The 20,031-nt window shown below is 40.8% G+C and overlaps 1 protein-coding gene across 3 annotated transcripts in view; it reads right to left on the bottom strand.

Annotated features, from left to right (window-relative positions):
- The window catches only part of daam2 (dishevelled associated activator of morphogenesis 2), a 128,815-nt gene that overhangs the window by 100,991 nt on the left and 7,793 nt on the right, over positions 1-20,031 (bottom strand). Inside the window, exon 1 of one of the 3 annotated variants that reach the window (XM_053632689.1) lies at positions 11,469-11,725. The exons of the other annotated variants lie outside the window; for them this stretch is intronic. The gene's annotated coding sequence lies outside the window, so the exon portion shown is untranslated. Of the gene's footprint in view, positions 1-11,468; positions 11,726-20,031 lie in introns of those variants that run through there. 3 annotated transcript variants of the gene reach the window in all.

Genomic DNA, 20,031 nt, shown 5'->3' with positions numbered 1-20,031 from the left:
GAACCAAACAAAAACGCACGCTCTCTCACTTTAAATCTCAAACATATTCATAACCTGTTTCATGCTGAAACATACACCATGGCCAGAGAGGTCATTTGGTATACAGTTTGTCCTAATTATTGGCTCCGGACTCGTGTTTACTGGCCGTCTTCCTGGATACAGATAACAGATCACTCTCTGTATTTATGCATCATCGAGGAGAAGCAAGAGGCATGCAGTGAGGTCCTGGCTTCATGCTGCAGGCAGGATTTACAAACTAACTACCCTCCTGCAGAGAAGCCTGGCCCGGGTCACACGCACAAGTCCCTGAGCACTTCCATGTTTATGCTAACAAATTACAAACAGTGACTTATCAAATTATATGAACAAATTCCCTAAAATTATATTAACATGCTTTGAAGAGTGACCCCAGGTGCACGGCGCATGGTCTTTTTGGAATTCCTAAGGACTCCGGCCATTTTAAACCATGTGTGACGGCAGCTGCTGCATGTCTTCGAGGTGGGAATGTCTGGGAACTTTAGCGCAAAAAAGGAATGGTACGTTTCACTCGACAGTCCATTTGCAGCACGAAAACATTGCCGAAGAGGCAAGCGCTGTGCAAATTCAGTGGGGATGAAAGCTGAAATAGAGGGCCTCATTTTGCTGCACAAACTCTCTCGGGAGGATGTCTTTTTATGGCGAACGTGCTTTCTGTGCTACAAATGATGCGGTTTGTCACTCAGCTAGCAAGCTTTCCTAACGACGGCTAGAGTGGCAGTGCTCTGGGAGAGCAATTTGATGCCTGAAGGAAAAAGAAAAGGAGCACTGTTGTGTTTTTTTTTGAGGATATAATCCTACAGCTATTCGATGATTTAAACTACATCTAGTCATCATGTTCATCCGCACATGTAAAGCACAGCAATCTGAAAAGGCTATAAACCGCAGTGATGAATAGTGTCCTTTGTAATCTATTGTATATAAATGTACTTAGCCTGTCATCCCTAAACACTCCATGTGTTTTCCAGGCCTCAAGCATATTTGATTTTGCCTATTTGATTGAGCCAAACCTGCCATGCAGAAGAATCTATGTAGCTTCATGTAAATTTAAAAACCTACATGTGACTTCTGGAATAAAGCAAACAATATATTTCAGTATGGATGACATGATCCACCAAGGAATTCTTTAATTTTTACCAGATACAAGTTGCTGTCATCACTACATGACTTATTTAATAATATTCACTTGTTTCAGAGTAATGTGCTTCTAGTGATTTGCAAGGAGATACTTGCAAGGATGAGGATTTCAGATGGGCCTCAGCAAAGTATTGTATTGTTACATGCCAATTAAATTATAATAACCCAAAAAAAATAAATAAAAATATAAATAAATAAATAATAAAAAAATAAAATAAAAAAAAGAAGTGAATAGGTCTCTGCAGGATGTTCCTAGTTTTTGGTATGTTTCTTTTTTAAAAACAAATGGTGATTGATCATTTTCTAGAACTTGGAACAGTGGTGGTTCAACGGTTAACGCTCCGGGTTACTGATCAGAAGTTTGTGGGTTCAAGCCCCAGCACCGCCAAGCTGCAACTGTTGGGCCCTGAGCAAGGCCCTCTGCTCCAGTGGTGTCGTATCACGGCTGATCCTGTGCTCTGACCCCAACTAACAAGCTGGGATATGCGAAGAAAATGATTTCACTGTGCTGTAATGCTTTGTGTTCTTGTTTTGATAGCTCATTTTGTCGTCAGGATACCGTTTGTTTAGTCATGTTCTCTGGGGACTTCCAGGAACAGGTGTATTCATCACATGACACTTTACTATGATTGCCACAGGTTGACTCCATTCAACTAATGATGTGACTTCTGATGGCAACTGGTTATACGTGAACTAATTTTGGGGTTTTACAGTAATTTTGGGGGGGCTGAATGCTTATGCAATCACAAATTCTTATTTTTATTTTAAATCATTTTGCAAACTATATTGATTTCCCCCCCCCACTTCAAAATCATGGGTTATTTTGTGTATGTTCATGAAATATAATCCCAGTGGCGTCCATTCTAGTTCCAGGTTGTAACACGACAAAATGTGGAAAACATCAAAGAGGGGGTGAATAGGCTACTTATTGAAATATGATCTGAGTGGTATTTAACCACCAGGACAATTCATTATTTAATACGGAAAAAGAGTAAAAACGATAATCAATACAAATATAGTTTATTTTTGCAGACCTGCTGAGATACTTTTAGAAATGTGAACTGTGGTGTAATTTATCGTGATTTAATAATCAATCATATTAACATAGAATTCAGCTGTATCAACAACCCAGGCTTCTTTCCCAGTACACCAAAACACACTGTGAACAAGTGAAATTTCTGAGTTATAATAAAGATTCCTCAAGGGTTCTTCACTGCCTAAAAGGATTTTTCCTTGGAGACCTGTCTAATATAAGCACACTTTGTGTTGTAAGGTTCTACATTGGGACAAACTGAAAATCCCTTAAAGGTGACGCATGGAATCTTTTATTGTGCAACATCAGCTTTTATGTGAAATACAGCAGCCATCCTTTTAACATTCTCTTTTACTTTCGTTTTTTTTTTTTTTTTACCTAAAACAGGTTTAGCACTTCCGAGCAGAAGAGGTACGGACACGGTAATGATTTCGAGTGTTTGGATCTGTGCCAAGGACACGATCAAGATCAGCGTAAACAAGGGGAAACACATTAAGAATTCCCCTTAAGGTTGAGTGAAGCCATCATTTGGCCTGTGCAGTGTCTTGGTTTCAGAAGAAAATCGCATACAACATAGTGAATGTGAAAGTAAGGACACACCTGCGAATAACCAAGTCTCAGCATAATTCTCCCAAGGATTAAACATCAGATTCTCAAACGATAAAATTCCACAAAAGAACACAATACGAAGGTCATATTAAAGCTAAACACAAATCCTTCTATTCCCCAAGCCAAAGGGCAAATCGTTCAACTGGAACACTAAGGCAGCTCGAAATGAAATTACAAACTGGAAATATCTTGCATTCAATATCCTGCTTTCTTTTTTTGGCAAAAAAAGGCCAAAGTAAACCTGTAGTGCTTATACGTTCTACACTGCATCGAGATCTCCATCTCCCCCTTGGCCCCTTCGCCTGGACATTGATCTGAGCAGATTTTCAGGAGGCCAAAACTTTCTGCCAGAGCACTACAGTGGTCCTGAAAAGCCAGAGGGCTTCCTGTTTCTTTTCTTCTTCCTTCCTTGAAGTTTCGCGGTGTGAACGAGCAACATTAATTCACTCATTCATTCATCTTCAGTATCCGTTTTATCCTGGTCAGTGTCGTGGTGGATCAGCGGACTATCCCGAGAACACTGGGAGCAGGAGTTGGGAATACACCCTTGGATGGGACGTCAGTCCATCGCAGGGGACCAGGCGCACACGTTTACACACAAGGATGTGAAAATAATAGTAATTTGACATCTCTGAGCTAAAAAAAAAAAGTTCTAAGTGTGTGTTTCCAGAGCTGAACTCAGTGCATTCTGTCAGTCAGTGGGGCTGCTGAGAGAAGTAGAGCTGAGCCCCTGTGGGAAAGACGAGTCGGGGAATGGGGTAGGCTCTCTCACGGACATTGTAGGAATTTTCCCACAATCAAACAAATAAACAGAGTGCTGTGCGGGGCAGTGTCAGGACCTCAGTACACTGGAGGAGGGCTGCTATGGTCGTAAAATATCCATCCATGGGACTACAGGAATCCAATAACACTGCACAGCTGACCCTCAGAACGTCATTCAAAGAATGCAGCTTCATCATCAGACTTCTGTTTTCATTTTGCTTTGCTCCCAACTGATCAAGATTTGAAGTCAGGTTTCAATCATTATTTACTGGAAGTTTCGCTTTCTTCCATTATTCTCTCGTCCAAAGTTCTTGAAATAATGTCCGAGGAAGCTAGTAGATAAAAACAACAAGGATCCGGAATCATAATACCACTAAGATTCCTGTACATGTAAGTAAAAGGGTGATTGCGAGGCAACAACTCATTTCATTCACATCTTCCAGGCCTTAATGGAGCACAAGTGTACTGAAATGCTCTCAGTATTTGGACTCCCGCAAAGACACATCTCTGTTCACGTGAAATGTGGGGGCTGAACGTTGAAGCTCACTACGGGAGGTTCTGAAAATATGTTGCTCATCACACAGAATATCATTTGAAATGAAGTCTTTTGAAAGGCCACAACTGCTTAGATGTGCACTTTTCCATTTTTTAACTCCCACAAATACCAAAATCGTTGCTCAGAGCGTCACGTAGATGTTGCGAAGTCCGGCTGATCTCAGAGGAGTCCAAACAAAGGCATAAAGATGATTTAAGATGAGCTGCTGAATAGCTGCCTTCGAAAAAATTTAGTGTAGTTTGTAGCTGCTCTCCATCATGTATCTTTCCATCTTCAAACCCAGCCAAACTCCTAAGTATTCTGCCATATGATGGATGTTCCTCTGTTTCGAATCTGCAGGGTTTCTATCTTGAAACCTTTTTTTTGCGTCTTCGAAATTTGTCGTGCTGCCTTTTATAGAAATACTCCCCAAGCTGAACTGGCTTTTATTAGAAAGGAAAAAAAAGTGGAAGGTGTTGAGTCAAAAGCCAAACTATACTCTCTTCAACCAGCCATCTAATCAGACCAGAAACCGACCAATCTTGTGAAGTCACAGTGCTGTTAATGCTGATTTGAGAGATTTTTACTCGAGAACTACCACACTGCCATTGTTTTTACAGATATGAATCGATGAGCGACTGCGCAGCCAGTATTTGAGCAAATTGTGGAGTTTGGAAGAGATTTGTCCAGGCAGAGCACAGCTGAGAGCACAACTCAGTGATGGAGTGATGGAAGCTGAGGAGGGTAGTATTAGGTGAGGGGAAAACTTACGTCTGGCGGGAAGGAAAAACGTTTCCATATGTGCCTCAGAACCCTAGTGAAAGAACAGCTTTGTGCTGAGCATGAGCAGAACACAAAATAGATGACCAGCTTTTTCACCTCCCCCTTAATTTTCAGTAGCTTGGTGTAACATTAGTCAAGAGGGGGCTGGGGTGTGACAAGTAATGCCCCTCTGGCTTTATGCCCGGTCATGTGGTCTGTTTTGACGGGAGCTAATTGTCTGTAAATGTGAGGGAGTTAAGGGGACCGAGACAAGAATCTTATTGAGTTCAGAGGGTGGAGGTTGAGAGGGGGAAGGTTATGGTGAATGGCCGAGGCTAAGGCCATGAGGCAAAGCGAAATAAATGGGTAGATGTCACAGAGGCCATAGCACCAGTACTAAATCATCCCCAGTAACGACTTAATGATTCACACGCCCACCAATTTTAGCAAATGCACCTGCTCCTAATAGTTGGCAATAAAGAATATGGATTTCTTTTTGAGTGCTGCCTTAGGACATGGCAACACGGTGGTCTAGACAATTCACAAAATTAACATATTAGTCACTAACTTCATTAGCTGTCTTTCCATAATAAATTGGCACGTTACCCCATATCCTATAACTCCACCAGTGTTTGCACAGTGATCCGGCTTTGAAGAAAAAAAAAACCCTCACAGGTAGCCAAGACAGCAGTCTTTTGTTATTCATACACAGAGCAGAGAGGCAGGAAAGTGTTCTCCATACCACTAATGCAGCACTTGAGTGGTTCTGGAAGAAAACAATGAAACATTGTGTTTAGAAGTGCTGGGGGAAAATAAAAAAAGAAAAGAAATGGGTCCGGGTAGAAAATAGCTCTCCAGCCAGTTATTATAATATTTAGATGTCTGGGTTAAGGAGTGTTACCATGAATTAATCATTACATAGAATAACTTATTTCATTCCTCAGAGCGACTGCATACTGCTCCTGATGAACTGGAGTAGGAAATGAGACTGCAAAAGACAATGTTGGGAAAGGTGGTGTGGACGCACCGAGCAGGGAGAGGAGGTTAAAGTTTTCCTTTCTTTCAGAGACATCCAAATCACAAAGGAAGGAATATTAAGACCTCAAATACAAATAGAGGATTAGTCTTTCATTGAATGCCAAGAGAAAGCGATTAAAAATATAAAATAAGAATACAGTACAGTGAAAAATCTTTCTGCCAAAACAACCAGGTCCTGAACACGTGTCTGATCTGGCTGGTATAGTGGTGCATTCCTTCCACGCAGCACTTCCTCGCCATGCAGGTATTTCCCAGAAGCGATCCAGAGCCGTCAGGTACATAAACCATGATGCACCCACATACGACTTTTCCTTCAGCTCCAATCTTGCCCCGCTTCTTACTTCTGAAATTGACTGGCAATTTATTGATCAAGTCTGCAATCTGTTTGTCAGAAAGATCAGCTGACAGGATGACAGAATGACAGGCATGGCCATGGGTGAATGAGAAAATTAGAAGCAATGTTAGTGGAGAAGCGGTGTTTTCCCCCCCATCGCTTATGAATGCCCGTGCGGCCGTGTGATTCTCACTTTCGCTTTGGAATTAGTGGCGATTCAGGGGCGGCATTTGCTTGAATGGTGGGTTCGTTATTATTCTTAATGAAAAACACAACAACTACAAAACAGTGCTATGACAAACTCGCTTATATTAAAACATAGAACTTTTGAAGCCAGATCTTCCGCCGTCGTCTTGTCGGTCAGCTCGCCTCACTCTCGTCACGTGATAAATGAAGTCTGACTCCTGCTGATCTGTGCTACGACTCGGACTCATTCGGCTCATGCTGAATTGAGCAGAAGCGATTTTTATTACTATAAAAAAGCAACACGACGGTGGGGGCGGTGCTGCCGGTGGGCAAATGATGTAATCGGTGTGTGGTCCGAACACCAGTAACACCGGGAACACCGTCTATCGCAGCAAGCCTTTAATAAATCCTGTGTGGTAAAGCTGTCATTTCTCTTCATTTGTCTAACCCTTCCATCACAATTATTGGTACTTTAATTCCATTTATATTTGAGATTTACATCTTGTGAGTTCTTTTATATTAGGAGCTCAAAAGTCTATAGCTAACTGCTTCACATGGGTTTTTCCATCTCAGTTCATTTTACACCCCTCCTAACTGTTTGTTTGAATCCAGTTTTTAATTCAGTTCCAATTTGAGCGCTGTATGAAAGAAGTTAGAGACTGGCTATTGAGCTTATTTCTATATTGCTGGTTTTTGCTATATCTCAGGTTTAAAAAGGAAGGAATATAACATGGCAGGTGGTGCTGTCGCGTCTCACCAGGAATTTGCGATCGCAGAAATGGACGCAAAACCAAGCAAATTCCGCAATATTCGGAGGAGCTTGCGATTTTTTCGAAATTGTAGCAGATTTGGGTCAGGACGTGTCATGTGACATCACAACGCGCATTCAGCCAAGGCCCTCTTCGAATTCATGTGCGCTGAACATGAATACAGCTGAAAGATCTCATTTACCAACAAACGTCACTGCGAAAGACCACGCAAAACAATTTCGCCAATTCAAGTAGTTTACCTCAAAAACATTACAGAAAAACTCCACAAGTTACATCGCAAATTCCGAACAAAGCCACAGCAAAATCGAGCATTTTTCAAGCACAAAAAACTCTGCGAAATCTTGGACAGACTGGCGGTTATAGGTAGATAAAATCAACAACAGGTTGGTGCAACACAAGTTGATTTCTTTTCCCTATAACCTCAAGTCCCAAAGTTTTCAGCATTTACATTCCCTGATTTTCTCCAGGTTAATAAGATAGAAATAAAATGCACTTTGTTACCAAAAAAAAAACTAAACGCAATGTCCACTCTCCAGAGGACTTTCCAGTGATGGAACACACTTAACAGTTAAAGCACTGACACTGGAGACACTCATTCCATAAATGTCCATAAATATTAAGTAAATGTCTCATAGAAACGATTATATATTATAGATATACGTACGCTTGACCATCACAGCATCAGCATCAACACAAGATTCCGGATTTAGTTCCCCTTTTACTGTATAATAACCTGCACTCTTCTGGGAAGGCTTTCCAATAGATTTTGGAACATGGCTGTGGGGATTTGCCCATTGGAATGGAAAATGTAATGCTACAGCATACAAGGACATCCTAAAACAACTGTGTGCTTTCAACTTTGAGTGAGGCAACAGTTTTGGGGAAGAACCACATGAACCACTTATGGGTGTGATGGTCAGGCGTCCACAAACTTTTGGCTACATAGTGTACAATAACCTGTTACAAAATGTGCATTAACATAAACGTGCGATTTGAATTTAGAGATGCTGTAATAGAAAATTAAATACATTTTTCACCAATCAGATTTAATAATCCAACACAGCTGTGGTATAAAAACCTACATCTTCAAACTATTTGGCCCAAATTAGAAAAATGGTACGATTTTGTTAATAGCAAGCTGTAAATTATACCTATCAAGACAACATCAAGCTATAAAGGTTTGCTTAACAGCGTTTTATCCATCTATGGCAGCTTGATGGCTTTCAACGTAAGACTAGGGCCAAGCACACAGCTCCAAAGGTTTCTTTGCTTCGGTTACTCGCACCTGAACACTGTGATGATAACTGTATAAATGCTACTAGGTGCCAGACAGTGCACATAAACCTAAGCAATGTTAGAAGACCCCGCCAGACCTTAAAACACCAGAAGAACTTCCTGCGCCAGCTCTACCGGGAACGCACCATGACTGGCTGCCCGTCTACAAACCACACCGAACAAACGCAGCCATTAAAACCGGCGAGAAGGAGCAAGGAAACAAAGGTTTCCAGTGTGTCTGCAGCAGAGCAGCTTGGAACCCATTAATAAGCGCTCGCTTTCCGCCTGCAGTCAACTCTCGCAGGCCAGCAGAGCACGGGAGACCCGGACTGTGACCCAATGCAGACACGCTGTATATACTGTACCATGGTGCTAATTACTGCCAGACCTCAGAGAAGCCATGCCAGCAATATCCATGCTGCAGCGCTCCAGCAGTTCTCCATAACAGTGAATGAGCCAAACAGACAGAAGCTTGGAACAGAAGCCAATAGGGAAGGAAGTGGTCCTTTTCACTCACACAGTGAGCAATAGAGCTGGCAATCTAATCTAATGGCAAGCTTTCACACAGCATTAGTGAAAGTTAATCTAGACTTCAGTGCAGAATTAAACTGACTGCATGTAGATTAATTGACGTCTGGAACCCCAGTCTCCAATTACAACATCCATTTTAGGTGTTTATGACCCAAGCAGGTCCATATATGCACCACACCGGGATGTAATGGACTGAGTTTGTATCCTCATGTGTACCATTTGTGTCTTATCCAACACCCATTGGTCCATTGGTGTTAATCAGGACCGGAGTGCAAAACTCCACATTTGTTTCCCAAACTATCTAGCTTTACCTGCTCTGAAGGCAGGATGACTGCCAAGCACAACATCTGGCCATGAGCAAGGAACCCAAGTGCCTTACCTCAGCGACTTCCACTGAACAATGGCCCTCTCTCCATCCATATATCCTCTCTCAGACACGCGTCCAGCCTAGTGCCCACACATGTGGGCATGGCTTCCGAGTTGCACTCCCTACTCAGGCTCTTGATCAGCCATTTGCTGCCCTTTGAGAAAACATTCAAGCCCTGTGGTGTTGTTGGTCTTGGATGAAAGCTATGCTTGGGTTTTTAAAAGTACCTAGAGGGCTCTTTGTTAAAATATCCAGCAGGGCAGTTTAGTTCAATTATTGTGTGGCTGTAAAACTACAAGCATGACTGCATTTCTGCTGTTTCGATTAGAACTGCCTGCCTTCGAAAGCACGTAGGCAAAAGGAGGTTCCGATCAATAATACGCCATTTACACATGTGGAAACGCAGTGACTTTGGTTTCATTGAGTGCTCTTATGCAACCTATTGTTGCAAAACCCTACAGCTTAAAACAAATCTTAATCTTATTAAAATTGCTACAACATAATCCTCTTAAGCTTTCTAACCACAATCACCAAACACACATTCATTCAGATTTAGTAACCGCTTTATCCTGGTCAGGGTCATGGTGGATTCAGAGTTTATCCCGGGAAATACATTACATTGCATTATTTGGCAGACACCCTTATCCAGAGCAACTTATAATTATCTCATTTATACAACTGGGCAGTTGAGGGTTAAGGGCTCAGGGCAACAGTGGCAGTGCTGGGATTTGAACTCATAACCTTCTGATCAGAAGTCCAACATCTTAACCAGTCCACTGCAAGGCGCCATACACACTTAGTCACACCTAAAAGTATTTTAACATAGCCAATCCATCTACTCTTATGGTTTTTGGACACTGAAGAACCCAGAGAAAACCCATGCATACACAGACACAACATGTCAAACTCCACACTGACAATAACCCGAGCTCAGGATCAACCCGGCAATCCTGGAGCTGTGAGGTGGCAACGTTACCCACTGCACCACCAGTCCACTATACCATGATACCACCCAGTTTTTCCCTCTATCATCTTCACCAAACACATACAAAAAAAGCCATGTTTAGTTATGTTTCACTTCGACCGGCCTGATTACAGAATAGTACATCAGTAGAGATCTAAATCTTGTCGTCAGGTACATTAGAAGCCCGTAACGACTAAGAAACTACGTCACACAAAATCGAGCAGAAGCACTACCAGATGTTCAGTGTTATCCTGCTACCGCAGACTTGCACCCCAAAGTATGCAGTGCATACCAAAAACTCAGATTATAGCATGCAGTATCTTAATCCGCCAATAGGTCCATTAATATGCAGCACCTATTATTATAATAGTGTCAAACTATCAAAAGGGAGTGACTGTCGATGTGTTCAGAATAAATAAACAAGTGCATGTGCAACAATATACATATATACATGTGCAGCAACAATATGCATGTGCAACAATATACATATATGCATGTGCATCAATATACATATATGCATGTGCAACAATATACATATATGCATGTGCAACTGTATACACAGATGTATATCAATATATGTTGGCACGTGAAGTAGTCCATGCTTTTAAATGGCATTTATGAAATAGGAAGGACTGTATGTTAGGACATGTTGCATGTATAAAACCCATCCCTAAAAATCACTGGCTTAAATTTAGCACAGGAAGAAGAAAGTGCACAAGAGAGGGAGCAGCACCCTCTACCCGCATCAACCAGCATCTCACATCATCTCAGTTCCACCTCTGCTGCAAGCAAACCACCACCAAACACAATGTGCATGCAAATAAAAGTGCCAAAAGCCTGAAAGATAAATAGTTTGTTTGTTTTTTTTCTCCACACAATTTTCCAGTCATTGCACAATACCCATGTGTCGCCTGCTAAATGAATATGAATGCATGCCTGGCTGTTTGGACTACATATAAGCCCAACATTTAAAAGATCCAAACAAATATATATATTTACATTCACATTAATGTGAAAACAGTTTGAGGGACGCATGCGCGAAGCTCGCGCAGACCTGTAGATGTCAATGAATGAGCACGCGCGCAGGGTTTATTCAGGGTCACAGTTGTGCGCAAATCTCCAAACTCACCATCCAGCTTCATCTCTGAGAAGAGCCGTGTTGCTGAAATGTAATCCGTTTTGCGGTGTCACGGCGGAAGAGTTCGACCCAGCTGCAGAGAGAGCGCTCTGTCACCGTTTCAGCTCGCGCTCTGTATGTGTATATGTATATGTGTATGTTTGTGCTGTGTTGTGTCTTATTTCTCTGCGTCTAAGCTCTGAGAGTGAGTGAGTGAGTGCGCGCGCTCTGATCAGCAGCAGTAAAGCCAGAGCAGCAGCTGTACACGCCCACCTCTCTTAAAGGCGCAGAGCATTTTATGCTACGCCGACAGATTTTGCCGAGAAGTCGACGCTGTCAGAACATGACGCGTTAGATGCCGGGACGCGCATGCGCAGAATCTGCGTAACCGATAAGGTTTATGTTATAAAGTAACATAGACCTGTGTTTTCAGCAAAATATCCCTGATAGGAAAAGAAAAAAAAAAGAAGGAACACAACGATGGGGATGGATTTAACTAGGATAATTTAAGCAAAATGATAGTAATTCTGATAATATTTTATAAAATGTCCAGAAAGTCAGTGAAATTGTGCCCTAAACACTCAGTTTTGGTCGAAAAAAAAACAGTAATTTATATAAATTCATTTATACGAATTAATTCCTTGGTGTTCTAGTTGAGTTTCATGTCTTCACATAATATTTCTTCACTTCAGCGTTCTGCTATAGATTATAGACTGATTATAGCTGTTCTCGAGTAAGTGTTCATATTGGGACACCTTGATAACCATTCAATGAAAAATAATGCTCTAATGATCATTTGATCATAATCAGTGTTCAAACATGGTGGTATAACAGATACTGTAGCATTGCGGCTTACAGCTGCAGGATCCATGCATCGATCGTGAGGGTTGGTACGGTCTGTGCAGAGTTGTTCTCCCCATGTGGGTTTGTTCCAGGTTCTCCAGTTTCCTCCCACCTCCCAAAAGCATGCCAGCAGGTGGATTGGCTATAGGTGCGTCTCGATCAGCTCCCTAGTTCAGTAGTCAGGGCACTGATCTGGGAGTCGGCCATTTTATGAGCTGTTTCAATCGCAAAATCCTTCCAGTTCACTGGAATGTTCGCTCCCTTAACAAAAATCCCACAATGCACAGCGAAAACCAGAGAGTATTGATGCTCACTGTGTTCTTTTGGAAATGGTGTCATATTTTCTGAAGCCTCTCAGCTCGAAAAAAAAAAAAAAAAAATGGCAGACAAACTCTCAGCCAACTTTGTCTACAAATGTAAATAGCTTGTTATTGTTGTTGTGGCTCTCAAAGGATTACTTCCGTTAGTAATTTTTAGCTTGATTTGATGTTCTATATATGGTTTGTTTGAGTCTAATGACTTTTGACTGCTTAATAATTTTTTTTTTTTTAAATCCACTAGCCAGCCTACGACCCTGCTTGAAGTACCATGACAGAAATGTGTGTGATTAAGCTTGCAAATTTATATGACATATAATGTCAGAAAGATATTGGTCTTGCCTGTTGTTGATAAATGCCAGTGCTGACATTTTATAATGCGAGTGCATAGTCATGTCACCGGAAATTGAGTCATCAGTGTCCCAATGTGTAGTGAGCCAGGGTCCTTACCAGTGCCCGAACTCGTGATATACTGATTCACCACCTAGGGAGCTAAGGAGCTGATTGAGACTCACCTTATGTTAAATTGGGGCCAAATCCACCGCAACCCTGACCAGGATAAAGTGGCTACTGAAGATGAATGAACAAATGAATGAATTAATGAATTAACTATTTTAAAATCCTTTAAATTATTTATAATCTAACGATCATTTCATTTCAATCTTATCCACAAAGGGCCAGTGAGGCTTACAGCCAGATTGGAGGCACACTTCATAGATGATTTGAGACTCAGATAAACTGATTAAATAAGCGAAAACAAGTGAAATCAGAAAGCCTCTAGCCACACTGGCCCTTTCTGGATTCGTTTGAAGACCCCTGATTTAAATATTATCAATAAACCATGTTGAAACAATTGGCTATCTGTTGCTATCCCAAAACAGGCCCTATAGTAACACTGAACTAGCCCAGGTTCAGTGATACCCAAATAGTATTACCTGAAATTTATTAAAATCCATTATTATATTTATATTTAGCAACTAAACTATTCAATCATGTATACTTTGTAACTCATTAAATGTGCGAGAGCTGTAAGATGGACAAGGATGAAGCCTTCAGTCATTTTTTGCAAAGTGCAGACTTTTAAAATATCTTCCAGAATAAAGAGAACAGAAAGCCCCATATCCAAAAGAGTTCAATATCCAACTGAGTCTGTGACCAGACCATGATTGTTGAAAGTGAATTATGAATGTATTTACTCTAGTGTAACATGATTTCTTCCATCTTCTTCCAAATATCTACATTAATTCACCAATAGCTGATATGTTACAGTGACAATCTAACATATTTTTTCTACTAGTCAAAGGATACCAAGCCAGCACCTTAATATGCATTGTTTCATATAAAATCTCAGATGGCACCCAGTCAATCACTCATAAGGCTTTTATCATTGAACGCTCTAAGCTTTTTGAACTTTTCACACAACATAATCCCCCATTAATTGCAAATTCCGGTCCTACATATTGACCACAGCTCTGAACTCATGAGTAGCCAGGGAAGTTATGAAATTTTATTTACGTCTGCAATAAGATTACAGATTCAGAAGGGGAAAGATAATTACGGAAAAGGGGAAATTACAAGCAGGCCTGCCATGTGATCTTTGTTTTCTAACAGCAGATGTTTGGGAACATGATAGAAAAGGAGCTGAACTGAATAAAGCACCGAGCGAATGGAAATATGTTCATGGTAATAAAACAGCAGTGGAGTTTTATAAACATAAATGCCTTTCACCATTTCTCATGTTCTGTTGCTACTGTAGATTATCATACTAGGAAGGCCACAACTGAGAGTCTGAGGTGATGTTTCTTGAAATCACTCGTAAAATAGTTTTTATGGCCATGTGTAGACAGCTGACATCTCTCAAACATCTCAAATCACAAGTTTTTCTTACAGGAGCGTTTTCTTATGGGAAATAATGTTCCTCATGGGATTTATACATCATGTTTACTGACATAATCACCGTGTCACGTCAACATACTCTTTGCTTTTACGTTACTCAACTCATCATGTACTTTGAAGACATTAAAGCCAACATTCCACAGATATACTGTATTATTATGTGTAATCTTATTTCAAGAGAAGCCCAATTAATTGCCCAGTTTTTATTCATAATTGCCTAACTTAGTATAATTTGCTCCAATTTAGTGATTGCTATTTCATCCTGGAATTCGTCTACTGTCAAACAATGTGATTAAGACTGCAGAACCATTACATCACCTTTACTTCAGCCTTTCATTCCTCCTCACATTTTAAACCTTCACCATCCCCTGTGTTGATTTTGGTGAAATATATACGCTGACTGATCAGAGAAACGAATCGTGTCACAGCGTCACATAGTCTGTAATGAAATCCAACACAAAGGTCCATGCATAGAGAAAAAGAAGAGGTTTTTCCATCAGTGAGAATGAGTTTTCAAGACTACACAACTTGGCCAGAATAATGTCAATCCTATGCCTTCCACTGAGGGGACTTTTCGGTCTTTTTCACTCTACCCGACAGCGGACAACGGTAATCCATGGCAACTAAATGAACACTGGAGGACTCTGGGTGCTGTTTTAATGAAAAGGCCTCCCAAGGATTTACAAAGGGACTTCATTGAACGCCCTTAGTTGATATCCACAGCAAGTCGACACACCACTATTGATCACATTTGTAAAGTAACAAAGCATGAAAAGATGTGTGGATTAAATATTCAAAGCAAGTAGCTTAAAGCTGGGCAGGAATGGAAAATACTACAGGTTACCTGGAGATTGCAATTCTGTGGGTGTTTACCCCAGTGTATGGGTTCTTCAGGGCAATATATACCACAAATTTTAAATCTAGCACCATAAAGTGTTTTAAATTCCTCTGGAAGACCCTTCAAGGCTCCATGTAGAACAATGGGTTCCAAGTGCAACCCATTTAAAAGCTATTCACCATGCAAAGAACCCTTAAGGAACCTTTTTTTCAAAGAATGTAAACTTAAATGACTCTACACCATTTTTCACCGCACACAGTATCAGAACGTTTGAACTTTGCCGTTTCCAACGGCCCTGGACATCTTCAATCGCATTACTGCATGCTGTCATGATGATGTAGTTACTTTTACTGTTACCACTGTGATCTTTTCAGTTGTATCATAAGTTGATGAACCATGAGCTAAAACCAGAACCCCAGATTCTGTTTGTTCCCAAAACCCTTTGTAAAAGCCTTGGGCCCCGCAAGTGGTGCAACAGAACATACACGCCACAGCCATCCATATTTGGGAGATCTGTGCACCCTGCTATTATAATGCCAGGGATGGAATTACACTTACGCCCAAGTCAATCATAGTGACACTAGCCATTATGGACATCTGTCAGCTCGTGTATGAGGAAGAGGACAGATTGCTTTCCTCTAAGTGTGTTCCGTGCTATCCTGTCATGTAGCATGAGCACCAGTTTAAAAAAAGCTTCACATGTCTCACAGGTAAGATATAGTTAATGGGTGGGAATTAGCAAATGAACAAATTGGGTATAAACAGGGTTAACAGTAAAGTTAAGCATTGAGCTATAAGCAGTTGAGCCTTTTAGGGAAAACCTGTTAAAGAATCGATGTAGATGCTAAAACAGCCGTACATCCACATAGAACCCTTATATAAAGTTACGAACTCTTAACTATTAAAAGAACCATTCAGGAACCTTGAAGTAGTTCATCTTAATCATCCTTCTTCTCAAATCGGCAGTTTTCTATCCTTTTTGTCACAGTGAACTATAGTCACAGTGGGACTGTCACAATGAACTATAACAGGGGTGATCTCACTTTCAGGGAAAATCCCTTCAATGAAAATAGGAACTGTTGTAATGTTTTTGCTGGTGTGTAACATTCTAACAAATCTGCACACTCAGCTGCAGGGGCATTTTTATTTTAGCAACAAGCTTGACCAAAAGCTCTATAGCAGCATTGTCTAATTCCTTTTGCAAAGCGCCATTGTGCTAGCGTAGGCTCAAGCAGCATCCAAGCTGAAGAACCTGATTCCACTTGTGTAATAACTTGGATCTACAGGAGTGTTACAATGACTAATGTGTTGTATTTGGTGAGCTCCTGATTTGTTGTGATAATAACTTGCAGCCACACTGGCGCTTCACAGACAGTAATACTGAATAATACCTCTTGGCCTCTTGTAGCAATGTACCTGTTATGAAATAATAAAGCAATATGCTTTTCGCTTGAAGAAAATAATAACTGCTTATGAAATAAAGAAATAAAGCTTGAATAACGTGTGTATTTGACACATTTTAAAGTGGTTTTAGACCTGCATGTTGTATTATTATATCTACTATCACAAAATAAAAACAATAGTAATATGAAAAAACGATGTTCTGTTATAAGTAGTCTTTTTAACGTGTTCTCTACCACTGACTGCACTCAGGGACATTTGGACAACAAGTGACAGCTTTCCATGTATACATTCAGGTTTATGCAGTCCTTCAAGGGTTCTACTTAGGATCTACTGTACATAATTCCTCCAGAAGAACTTCCAAAGGTTTTAGATTAAACCTTGTATTAAGAGGGCGCACGGTGGCTTACTGGTTAGCACGTTCGCCTCACACCTCCAGGGTCGGGGGTTTGATTCCCACCGTGGCCCTGTGTGTGCGGAGTTTGCATGCTCTCCCTGTGATGCGGGGGTTTCCTCCAGGTACTCTGGTTTCCTCCCCCAGTCCAAAGACATGCATGGTTGATTGGCATGACCAAAGTGTCCATAGTGTATGTATGGGTATGTGATTGTGCCCTGTCCAGGGTGTACCCCGCCTTGTACCCCATGCTCCCTGGGATAGGCTCCAGGTTTCCCTGTGACCCTGAAAAGGATAAAGCAGTATAGAAGATGGATTGTATTAATAGAAAAGTTCAGCTTCTTACCCTGCTCATTTCAGTCTTTGGACTTCCTTTACTTTCTTTCTCATGTATTTGGGTTTTGTTTCTCACTCTGCAGATCGACAGCAAAAAAATACAGATGTTTTCAGCCAGATTGCGTCTCTAAATTTTGGCCAAACTACAAAAAATATTTTGATCAAAGATTCTCTTTAATAAACTGTAACTCTCACCCTTATTCACTACACTGACTGATTGCATTACAAACCATGATGTTTGCTGACTCTGTAAAATTGTTTAAAAAAAAAATTATATGACTGATTTCCCAGATGTTAGATTTCTACAGTATGCCAAGGAATGTTTTATCTATGACTCTGGAATGAGGTGTGCTGGTCCAGCAGGTTTCATATTCAGACCCTTTGCTGTGGCAAATTTTCCCTGATTTCTCTTCTATAACCCACTTTCCTTTCCCAGTTCCCTTTAATTTTGTAGCCCCTTATTATATGGTCAGGCCTGATTAACACTCTGCAAAATCAGACCATGCCTATTAAAAGTTGTAGGGCTGTGAATGTCTGAGAATATTCTCTCTGTCTTTTTTTTTTGTTTTTGTTTCCTTTAATTTTTTTGGTGGACAACTTCTCTTACTTATTTTAGTAAATGTTATGTAATACTTATGTAATTTCGTATGTTTTCACTGCTCAGTTATTCACGTTTCTCCCCATATTTCCTCGCTCCATCTTTCAGTTTGAGGCACAGACAGAGAGTTGCCGCTGTCTGTTGGCCGGCTAACCGAAGCAGCTCTATTTATACGCACTAGCTGGGGTGGATAGCGCTGGGTTGAACGCACCAGGATCTCCAAAGCTACCCGCCAAAGATGATTGGCAGGGAGTGTGCCACCCATCCCTGCTAAATCAGACCTGCAGCTGGGTGAAACACTCCGCCTCGTTCCAAACCCCACGAAATGAAAAGTGTTTGCTACATGTCGAGTTCATTTCATTTTTAAACTCTATCCTCTTTCACCAGGCTGACAACATGTGGCTTAAACAGATGTCTCAGAAACTAATTTTACTCAAAGCAAAAATGTTTTGCGGCGGCTGTCCAGTCAAAGTTTGAGACCATAATCATGACTCGAAATGCTCTTAGGATTTTTCCTTTGAAATGAAAGTGTTTGAATAGAGAAAATACACACACGCACACACACACACACACACACACACACACACACACCGAGTGTAATAAATTCTACTGCTCTCCTGCGTATTGGATCAGAAATGTACAATGTCGGTCTGCTAATACAGTTGGAGAGCTATGTGCAACCAAACACAAAAGCAGAAGACGGGCTGCCAGGAGCATATTTGTACAGGTGGTTTGCATTGCATTCTTGTGATTGAACATGAGAGAGTCTGAGCCATCTGCATGGGAGGGCCTGATCTAATGTCCATTTCACAGCACAACCCAGAAGTCCTTCAGGAAAAGCACTGCTATAAAAGGAAATGGTATGCATCACAAACTTTTGGCCATTTGGTGCACATGCCACAAATTGCATTGCCTATATTTGTATACATTGATACTGTTATGTCAGTAAAGCACCAATAAACTCATCTGTAGATGATATGGATATACAGGGTGTCCCCAAAGTCTCCATAGATAGCGGGGAAGTTAACACATTTTAGCAAAATGTCTTCCGAAATTTTTCATACTTATTTTACATTATGTATATTTGTCACATAGACTTTAAGAAAGCCTTTGACAAAAGTAGAACGTATTGAAATCATTCTCACGGCCGGATCAGGAAGCTGTCGCAAGGTTGCGATGGATTTTAACAGGAAACATGGTGAGCAGATCACACAACACTGTTGCCAAGCTTATTTACAAATTCAAAAAGACTTGAAGTGTTGAGTTCCAACCGAGAAAAGGACGCCCACGAACATCTGCTTACATGGTGCTGGCAAACATAGCCCCCTGTGTATGGAGACTTTTGGGACACCCGATATATTCAATAGGATATCATCAAATTATAGTGACATATACAGTATGAAATTGAATGCTAAGCTAAGAAGAGGGACTGTTTTGTCAGCAATGCTTTACTGAATGTAACTGCTGAAACTACAGTTAAAATAAGTTTGCCTATACAATGTTAGCTGAATGAAGTCTATCCAGTATTGGCTGTTCTGGTGCCTCAGCTTGTATGTGTACTGAATAAAAGTCACGTCATCTCATTTGTTGGGCGTAGAACGTTGATATGTGTGATTTTATTCAGTCAGCTAAAGATTTTGGAAAATATAGATTCCCACCCACATTTACACTTAGTAATTTGGATTGTGATTTAATTTGAACTCCATCCTGCAACACAAGATTATATTGAAATATTTTGTTATGTGTATAGTGATTCTGTTGCTGATTTGCTGGTTGGTGCTGTATTCTTGTTATTTCCATGACAAGTCAGCAGTTGTCTGATGCTCTGACGTCACATCACAGGAGGACATTGCTAGTGCAGTTACAATGTCATTTCTAACGGTCCATTCAAGTCCTCCTGGGAAGTTCATATTTACGAATTGGAAAGTCGTAACTACGACGTCAGGTGCGTT

Source organism: Ictalurus furcatus, chromosome 9 (genome assembly GCF_023375685.1).
Source record: "Ictalurus furcatus strain D&B chromosome 9, Billie_1.0, whole genome shotgun sequence".
NCBI classification, from domain to species: domain Eukaryota; kingdom Metazoa; phylum Chordata; class Actinopteri; order Siluriformes; family Ictaluridae; genus Ictalurus; species Ictalurus furcatus.
This window is presented reverse-complemented; position numbering and strand designations above follow the sequence as displayed.